Raw genomic sequence first — 10,671 nt, forward strand, 5'->3', positions numbered from 1 at the left:
TGGTTCAGCCTGAAGGTTTTGTCGATCCATCTAATCCTGATAAAGTATGTAAGTTAAAGAAATCAATCTACGGGTTGAAACAAGCATCACGGATGTGGAATCATCGTTTTAATGAAGAAATCAAAGCGTTTGGTTTCGTCCAAAACGGTGATGAGGCGTGTGTGTATAAATGGGCTAGTGGGAGTATAATCATGTTCCTTATTTTGTATGTCGATGATATACTTTTATTTGGAAATGATATACCAAGTATGGAAAGCGTTAAAACGTGGTTAAGTAGTCGTTTCTCAATTAAGGATCTTGGAGAAGCGACATATATCTTGGGAATAAAGGTCTATAGGGATAGACAAAGGAAATTGATCGGACTTAATCAAAGTGCATACATTGATAAAATCCTAAAAAGGTTCAGGATGGAAAACTCTAAGAAAGGTTTGGTACCTATTCCTAGAGGAACCGTGTTAAGCTCATCCCAAAGTCCTAGCTCTAAGGAAGAGCAGGATAGGATGAAGCATGTTCCTTATGCTTCGGCAATAGGATCTATTATGTATGCAATGATGTGCACTAGACCGGACGTCTCGTATGCTTTAAGCATAACGAGTAGATACCAGCACAACCCAGGTGACAGTCATTGGATGGCTGTCAAGAATATATTAAAATACCTTAGAAGGACTAAGGATATGTTTTTAATATATGGGTCTGGTGAGGAGGAACTCGTCGTAAAGGGTTACGTGGATGCGAGTTTCCAAACTGACCGAGATGATTCTCGATCACAATCGGGATATGTCTTCATCTTGAATGGAGGCGCTGTCTCTTGGAAGAGTTCGAAGCAGGATGTTGTCGCGTTATCCACTACAGAATCTGAGTACATCGCCGCTTCAATGGCAGCCCAAGAAGCTGCATGGATGAAAAAGTTCATCATGGATCTAGGGATTATCTCTACCATTCAGGAGCCCCTAGAGATATTCTGTGACAATGAGGGTGCTATTGCACAGATCAAGGAGCCTCGTGCTCATCAGAAAACGAGGCACATTGAGCGCAGATTCAACTACATAAGGGATGAAGTTGAAAAGAAAAAGATATGTATTCATAAAGTTCATACCGATCAAAATATTGCGGACCCACTCACGAAGCTCCTCGATAGGCCAAAGCATGAGGGTCATGTTTGTGCATTAGGACTTCGGTATTCTAGTGAGTGGATTTAATCTGTGTTTAGTGTTTGTATAAGAACGAATGTAATGGGTGTCTCATGAAAATTAATTATGTTTTAATTATTCAATGAGTTATGTTCTATATTTGCATGTTTAATCCATGAATGACTTATGTTGTTCTAAACGTCCGTAGTCGATCATGCTTGTGGGAACAAGTATGAAGGTAAGACTATTATGAACCCGGATTGGTTAATATTCATGTGATGAATATAGGGCATAGGTTTGCCACCAAGGTTCATAGATATTTGTGGGATACAAATATTGGACATGATCCGCTCTCAAGGATCACTGCATGGAGTTAGTGCAACTGATCATAAGTAATCCTTGAGTAAAGGCGAGTATCATTGTGTCCTTTGACCTGAGACGCATATTGGATCTGGTTTTTCATCAAGTCTGATAACTTGACTCTTTTCTTTGTTATTTCGGTAACACGATGACGTGTAAGAAAGAGCTCAGATATCATATGAGATGTCAACGAGGATGTATGCAGTCAAGATGGGATTTGTTCCTCTTATGTGTTGAGAGTTTAGATGTCTAAGGCCTGTTAAGTTAAATCATTGAGAGAATGATTACTCTGTGTCTCTTCGATTTGACAGGACATCTAGTAACAAAGGGATGTAGTGATAAGACTTACCTATATCATATCAAGTATGGACTTGAAGGGGATGATGTTATTGAATGGCACTTAGTCAAACACACTAGGGGTGGTGACCTGTTGTTAGGCGGTATTCACCATTAGCATTAACTTCTTATGAGTCACGTGCAAGTGGGAGATTGTTGGAATACCGTATGCCCGAGACACATAATTAGGTTAATGTGGCTAGCCGTGTTTGATCCAAGTCGGGTCATACCCAATAACGAGTTAGACACACACCAATTATGTATTTGTTGAGATAAGATCTATAAGACAAATACAGAACACGACACATTCAGAAAATCGGGTTTCTGAATATTTACTTGAAAGTGTTAAATAAATTAATTGGTTAATTTATTTATTCAAATAATTATTATTGGAATGATTATTTAACTATGTGTTCTTTTATAAAATGGTTTATAAAAGATGGGGTGTTTATATATTTTATAAAGTATAAAATAAATAAAAAAAAAAATAATAAAAAAAATAAATATATTTGGGGCCGGTTTTGGGTGGGCCCCACACCCCAATGTATTGGTCAAATCTTGTCATGTATTTGGTATAGATTGAGTATTGTTTACTTGACCTAATACCTAACATCATGGATGGATGGATTGAATGATGAAAAAGATAATCATCATATAAACTTTCAAGTAACAAAAGATAGACAAGTCTCTTTCTTTCTTTCTTGCTACTGACTTACGGCCAAGAAAAAAAAAGGAGGTTCGGGTCTCGGTTTTTCGTGTTCAAGCTTCCTAACATAGCTCGGTGTGTGTTGGAGGCTCGGGGTACATTCCGTTTGAGGATTTTCCTTTTGAAAGTCTAGCATCAACATCATCATCTTCTTCAACATCAACTACAATCTTAAAGGGTTAAGAATGTAAGTGTTTATAGCTTTGATAGTTTAGCTTTTCCGTATCATTTGATCCTTGCTTCGGGTTTCTAATAAATAGATTATTGGTAATCTTAAGACATGAATGAACTAGGTTGTTCATGAACATATCTTATATAAACTTGTAAGATATACATATATAAACACATGGATACATATGTTTAGTTTATTTATATCACGCTTCCGCCTTTAATGTGACTAGTTAAATGGTTAACTAAGTTTGTAATTTCCATAGAAACCCAACAGAGAGTTTATATATTCCGTTGAGGGATTCTTGGCGGTCCTTGACGTTGAAATGATCGATGAAATTGAAGTGTTGAATGAAGTTGATGAATTGGAACTTATCGTGCTAGTCAGATTGACTAACATTAGACTTTCCAGGGTTGAGGCTGGAATAAATAGCATAGATACATAATGATTTATGTTTAACCTATATTTTGGTATTGATGACCATGATTCGTAAACCTAAGCAAATAAAATTAGTTGTAAATAGGTTGAATTAAAAGTTATTACTTTTCAAATTACTTCAATTGCCAAGAACGTGATGCAATAGACCAAGATCTTTTACATAGAATTTTTGGCTTAAGGCGTCAGCTAAACGATAAACAGTCAATGGTCAATGCATAATAAAAGTTTATTTAAGAAAGGAACATGAATAATGAATTATGCTCATTTATGTTAGTAAACCTACGCTTATGTTCATTTACGTTCTTTTGTGTGCATTTGTTTAATTTCGTTTGTTAACATTCGTTAATATTTACTTTTTTTTTAGCTTTATACAGTTTAGTATGCTTACTTTTAATACTTTTTAGATTCAACACACTGGTCTTCACATTACTTTAACTAGCCTTAGTTCAGTTATGTTCTTCCATATATGTTCGTCTGTGAACCGTTTGTTATCTTGTTAACAAGCAAACAAACAAATATACGAACATATAGGATTTGAAGATGAGGACTTCAAGATCAAATACATAAACTAAAACGGGCATGCTTATGTTCTTATCGAATGATCACAAACAACGAAACCTCGTTTGTTTAAATATTCTTGTTCAAAAAGATAAACAGGTTTAGGTATAACCGGGCATTATAGGCCATTTTAAACAAGGCACTGTGTTCATGTATGATTGAGTATTGGAAAAGCAGGTACAGAGGAGAAAAACTCAAGCCTATGTACGTATGATCGGGTTCATGTATAACCGGACATTAATACTCGGTTTTGAGTTTGTAATTTTTTATACAATTTTAAATTTATTTAAAATCTAAATTGGCTTTGTAATTTATAAAAATTTGCTATAAAAACCATGAATTCATTCAAGTACAAATAATTTCCTTTATAATAAACATTTAAAAAAAAACTTTGGGAAGTAAAAATAAAAATATACTTTAAAAATTCATTTATTCTATTGGTATACTTAAAAAAAATATGGTATCGGGTATACGGTATCACCGGTTCCAGGTGTATGCATGTATAAATCGGATACACTTCAAGATATGGGAAATAGAATACCCGGATTTTTTTTCGCGGGTTCGCTTCATGTTAGCTTTTTTTTTTTTTGCGGACCTCTAGTTGGTGAACCCAACTTCTATAATATCATGGCCCATGAGTGGGATGTGTGGGCCAAGCCCATTTAAAATTAACCAAAACCCTACCCTATCATTTACCACTTTACCATATTACAATTTATTTCCGATTCGTCGCCGCACTTCACAAACCGATCAACCACATCTAAACAATTATAGATACAAATCCAATTAATTAGGTAACATTAAATGATATATTGTGACTATTTGTTTAACATATACTTGAGTATAGTATAGTTTTATTTCCTTAAAATAAAAATTAAATTCTTTCGTATCTACCTATTTAATATACGTTTTTAAGAATAAAGATTATATTCTTTCAATTTTTAGCTTTATTTTTTAAATATATTCTCAAGTAGCTTTATTACTTAAATTAAAAATTAAATTCTAAGATTTACATTTTAAGAATAAAAATTAAATTCTTTGAATTTTAGCTTCTTTTCTTTAAGATTTAGTATCTCATTATCACATAAACCAGAAAGTCTTTTAACTACATCGCTTATTTTCACAAAAAAGTTGAATTTTTAAAATAATTTGTAGATCCAACTTTTTAATAATTTTATTATCATAAAACAAAAAATAAAAGAGAATTTCCTTTGGTTGTATCTTTCAGATCTACATGTAGTATTTGGCTCTCAGATAAAAACATTCATATATTTAATTTAGTGATGCAAGAATAAAAATTGAATTTTTAAATCCTATATATGTAAATTAAATATCTTATTTTTTGTGAAATTTAGAGATGCAAGAATAAAAAGTGAATTTTTATATCCCAATTCGGATAAATTATTTATGTTTTCTGATATGAAGATAAAACAAATTCATGTTTTATTATATTTAAAACATTTAATAGTATATTATCACTTTTTTAAGATACAAAATTTTTCATTATTTATTTAAAGTAAATTTTTAGATCTGTTACTCAGGGGTATGATATGATTTATGCTTAGAAATGGAGAATTAATTACTTTATTAGGCGGTAAACACCGGTTCAGATTCTAATACTTGACATGGTACTTGTTGCTTTCATTAGCAGGGCAGACTATGGATCTGTTCGATGTATTTCATGATGAAATCCTATTTATTGTTCTAAGCAGCATTGACATACCAGAGCTTCGGGCTCTAATGCAATCCTCAAGACAACACCGAGATTTTTTGGCAACACCAAACTTCATGACAGAATACAATGAAACAACAAGAAGATCAACTTGGTTTATCATTCATGGATGGAACCCGGAAACTTGACTGACCAATGGGCCCATGCAAGAAGAGAAAGTGACGGCACAATAATGAACACACGACTTCAGTTTTTGGATAATGAAGAGAATCCGATGCCAATTCATTTGTTGGGTGTTGTTGAAAGCAACGTCATATTTTACAGAGAGATTGGAAATTTTTGGGTCCACAACATTTGGACAATCCGGTCTATTGAAATTGCACAGGCGTTTGATGCGGCCATCCCTCTTGTAGAAGCTGTTGGAGGAGCAAGAGTGACAACAGCAGAAAACATGCTCACGTTCATATTCAACTTATTTCATGATGCACCCAAGGAGTTTGATGTACCAAGGTTAATGATGTTCATGTACAATTCGGCAAACCAGATTCAATCATATCAGGCATCACAACTCTTGCACAATCAAAATATAGCTAATGAAAACAATGTGATGCCCTTTGTGGTACTAGTTGGTGATATGGTAAATCGGTTAGCATTTGGATCACTAGGGAACAATGGACGATCAGTCTATGCTATGGAGTTGACAGAAGCTACTATGCAAAGAGGTAGACGATGATGATGATGATGACTGAGAGTTTATCTATTCCGTTGAAGGATTCTTGGTGGTCCTTGACATTGAAAGGATCGATGAAATTGAAGTGTTGAATGAAGTTGATGAATTGGAACTTACCATGCTAGTTTGATTCACAAACATTAGACTTGCCAGGGTTGAGGCTGGAATATATAGTATATGTAACGCCCGTCAATTTTCGATTATAAGATTTAAAGCTTGTAAAGTATTATAATTCTCGGGAGTTATCCGGCATGCCTCATTGACCTTATCATTTTCCCGGTACGTTAAATCACTTAAATTTTCTTTCAAGTTGGCATATCATTCAACTTGGAGGGGCTAAGATGAAATATTTTATTTTATAACACAAAACATAAAACACTAACCCCCCCTGTTCTTTTTAGGCCGATTGGCAGCAAGGCAGCAGCCCCACCCTCTCGTTTTCTTTTTTACATCCAAGTTAAGGTCTAAAACTTCAATTCAAGGTTAGTTCTATGTTTCCCCAAGTCTTTTACACCTTAATTGATCATTATATTACGCGTATTGATCGATAAACGACTTGTTCTAGGCTAACCGAGTGGCTGCCCAATTGAGCAATTCCGGGACTGTTTTGGTGGAGGTTTTTACACCAACATCTTTCTAGGTGTGTCTAGAATAATATAATTTAAGATTATGCACATTGGTGTTAGTTTGATTGGTCAACTAGTTGTAGTTTGAAAGATAGTTTTCGGTTGACTAGAATGGTAGATTGTTCTGTTTAACGTGAGGGATGAAGTAAGTGATGACCAATTAAGTTTGGATAGCTTCGGTTTAATATACGGGCTGTTGGAAAATGATTTTTATAAGTATTGGGGCTGAATTGGTTGTCGGTTACTCAAACGGGTCGGTACAACGCGCATTTGCGTTTATTGAATAGTTGGTGCGTTGTACTTGCGAGCTACCGACCCATTTGACTCGTGTAGCGTCGTGTGGACTTGGTGTCAGTGAATTTATCATATTGGGTCCACACGGGGCTGAGTTGGATGTTAATTGCCTAAACAACTCTTATACGCGCGTGTTTGTATCACCTAGTGCTTCCGGGGGTAATTTGGGAATTCTTTATTCCCGAGAGTATCTAAGGGTCGTGTTGGTGAATGTAAGGCCCCGGGGGCTGTTGTGATTGAGTTTGATGAGGTCGAGGCTTTAGGTAACTTGAACCATGTTAGAACGTCTCGTAGGATAAATGAGTTCTTTCGATGTCGTTAGTAATGTTTGTATGTAAACCGACAGACGTTTGAGTTGTGGGGATACTTAGGGGTTCTCTAGCTCGTGATGAATTCGTGCCTTGTGTCAGGTGAGTTCATGATGTCTCTTTTTACTCTTTTTAAGTTTTGGGCTAGCATGCACACCTATGCGATTTTGCTTGATGAACCGTTTAAACTATTTTGCATAGGCTTACTTGTATAGGGTTGGCCTTGGGATGATGTTATTGTATGTCCAATATTTGGCGATGTTATTTAGAAGTTATCGACTAAGGATGTTTACGTATGCCTACTTTGTGTTTGCATACGTTGGATGAGATGTTACGTGTTTGGGTTGTACGTGTGCTCGACCCTGATGTTATTACTTGGATGATATTTATAGGGATGTAAACATATGCGTTTAAGTATGAATGAGATGTTACGTGTTTGGGTTGTACGTGTGCTCAACCTTGATGTTAATACTTGGATGATATATATATATGTAGGGATATAATTATAAGGATGTTTATATATATATATATATAATGATGATTACTTATTGTTGATGATGGCCTAACTGTTATATCCCGTTTATTTTAAAACTCTTGGAATGACTATTATGATTGTTATTATGGATGTTAATTAATAAAACTTGAACTCACTCAGCTCAAGCTGACTTTGTGTGCATGTTAGTGTGAGTTTCAGGTTAGGAGGAGGATGCATTACCGCGTGGACGTGCACCAAGCTACTTGGATGGTACTTAGTCGAAAGTTTTAATAATAATATACATTTTTCTTTTAACGTTTTATTAAGTACATTTCAATTTGGTTTTGGGCATGATTCCCGGGTTTTGGGAACTTGTTTTATTAATTATGATTTTCCGTTAAATTATGCTCTGAACTGGTTTTCAAATAAAATGTATTGATTTGGATTAAACTTTTGTTAAGTTTTGGGAATCTTGTTGCTTATTATTCTGCTGTTGTTTACTCTGAACTTGTTTCAAGCAAAACTATTTTTCTTAGTTTTAAGTGGTTATTTTAATGGGATGAGCTGTCCTTGAGTTTAAGTATTTTGTATGAATACCGACTGTATGATTCCCGGGATTCGGGGTCTTACAAGTTGGTATCAGAGCCATGGTTCGAGGGATCTGAGCATCCCCGAATGCTTGGACTCGAACTGTAAGGGAAAAGACTAGTATGTCAACCGTGAGTAGCTGCACGCCAAGAGGTAACTTTAATCGTTTAGTCATTTCTTTGAATTTTTAAAGTTTCCAGAATATGATTAATCTTTTAAGTGTTAGGCGGGATGCTAATATGGTTAGGAGCAGGGGGTGCTTAGGACGGGCCGGTGAAGTAAACGACTAATAACACTTGATCAACGTTATTAGTAGTTTACTCTTACCTTCCACGTTCTAAATACTACTTGTGTCTGACTATGTTAGGGTTCCGTCTTTGTAGGGATAGGATATGGCTAACTCTCGTGTCGTTAGCGTTAAAGTTCACCTCATCCCTTAAATTCCCCTGTTCATTTCCCATCCTCTTGAACGCTTTGCGCGTAATTGTTTAGCTGAGACGTAGCATGCTGTCACTCTGGGTTCCTTGGTACTTGACTGCTTAAATTCCTCACTCCTTCAAGAATGTATGTGCAACTGTTTAGCTAAGTGGGAGCGTAATGTTATCCTAGATACCTTTTTACTTGATGAATTACAAGCTTCGGTCTTAGTGGGTTCGGGTGCCAGTAGAAGTTTTGTGTCTACCGCTTTCTGTTCCGCGTTGAATGAATTACTTGACTGTGTAGTCGATTTGTTTGAGGTTGAGGTCGCCGTAGGGAAGTCCGTTTCCATGTTTAGGGCTATTCAGGGTTGTTCCATCGAGTTATCTGGGTATAGATTTCCGGTGCAGCTGTACTTGATGCCGCTTGGCTGTTTCGATGTCGTGCTTGGGATGGATTGGCTCGCAAGTGTTGATGCTCAGATCGTTTGTGGTTAGAAACTTGTACGTCTAAGGGCCCGGATGGGACCCAAATTACGGTCTTCGTTGATCGGAATGGTGCGACGCCACATATCATATCTATGCTTAAGGCAGGAAAACTGATGCAACGGGGGTGTGGGGCGTATCTGGCGTATGCTATAAACATGAAAACCGAGGTGGCTACTGTCAGTGATGTTCCTATTGTTCGGGATTTCCCAGATGTATTTGTCAGATGTGCCACCGGATTGCGAGGTCGAATTCCAGATAGACCTTGTACCGGGCGCAAAACCCATTGCTCGAGCCCCTTACCGTCTAGCACCGAATGAAATGAAAGAACTTATGCCTCAATTGGAAGACTTGCTTGACAAGGGCTTCATTCGACCAAGCATCTCACCTTGGGGTGCCTCGATCCTGTTCATTAAGAAGAAGGACAGTAGCACGCGGATGTGCATTGACTACCATGAATTGAATAAACACACTGTGAAAAATCGGTACCCTCTACCAAGGATCGACGACTTATTTGATCAGCTCCATGGAGCTAGTTGGTTCTCGAAGATCGACCTTGGGTCCGGGTATCATCAGTTGAAAATTCGTGAGGAAGATATCCCTAAGACTGCCTTCCGCACTCCTTATGGGCATTATAAATTCCATGTGATGTCTTTCGGTTTGAGCAACGCACCGGCTGCGTTCATGGATCTTATGAACCGGGTGTGTAGGCCGATGCTCGATTGTTCGGTTATTGTGTTCATCGACGACATTCTTGTGTATTCCAAAAGTGAATCTGATCACGCCGGTCACCTCACGGAAGTTTTGGGAGCTCTGCGAAAGAACAAGTTGTACGCGAAATTTTCTGAGTGTTCTTTTTGGTTACACGAGGTTCAATTTTGGGAGTTTTGGGAGCTCTGCGAAAGAAGCTCGATCAGATTAAGGCTTTTATGAAGGCCGCTCAAGATCGTCAGAAGTCCTATGCGGATAAAAGGCGAAGGCCTATTGTGTGGTGACCGAGTTATGCTAAAGGTTTCTCCTTGGAAGGGCATCATTCGTTTTCGTAAGAGGGGGAAGCTTAGTCCGAGGTTCATTGGTCCGTCTGTATATTGTCTCGTGTTGGTGAGGTAGCGTATAGATTGGACTTGCCCAAGGAGCTCGCGGGGATTCATTCTACTTTTCATGTGTCTCATTTGAGGAAATGTTTGGCAGACGAGGAGGCCCATGTGCCTCCGGGTGATATTGAACTCGATAGTAAACTGAACTATGTTGAAGAACCTATTGCTATACTTGATCATCAGGACAGGCATTTGAGGAATAAAGTGGTTAGGCTGGTGAAGGTGTAGTGGAGGCACAGTAGGGGTTCCGAGGATACTTGGGAGTCCGAAGACGAGATGATG

The sequence above is a fragment of the Bidens hawaiensis genome, unplaced genomic scaffold (assembly GCF_021521415.1).
Source record: "Bidens hawaiensis isolate Kalapana, Puna unplaced genomic scaffold, B.hawaiensis_p1.1 tig00031738_1, whole genome shotgun sequence".
NCBI classification, from domain to species: domain Eukaryota; kingdom Viridiplantae; phylum Streptophyta; class Magnoliopsida; order Asterales; family Asteraceae; genus Bidens; species Bidens hawaiensis.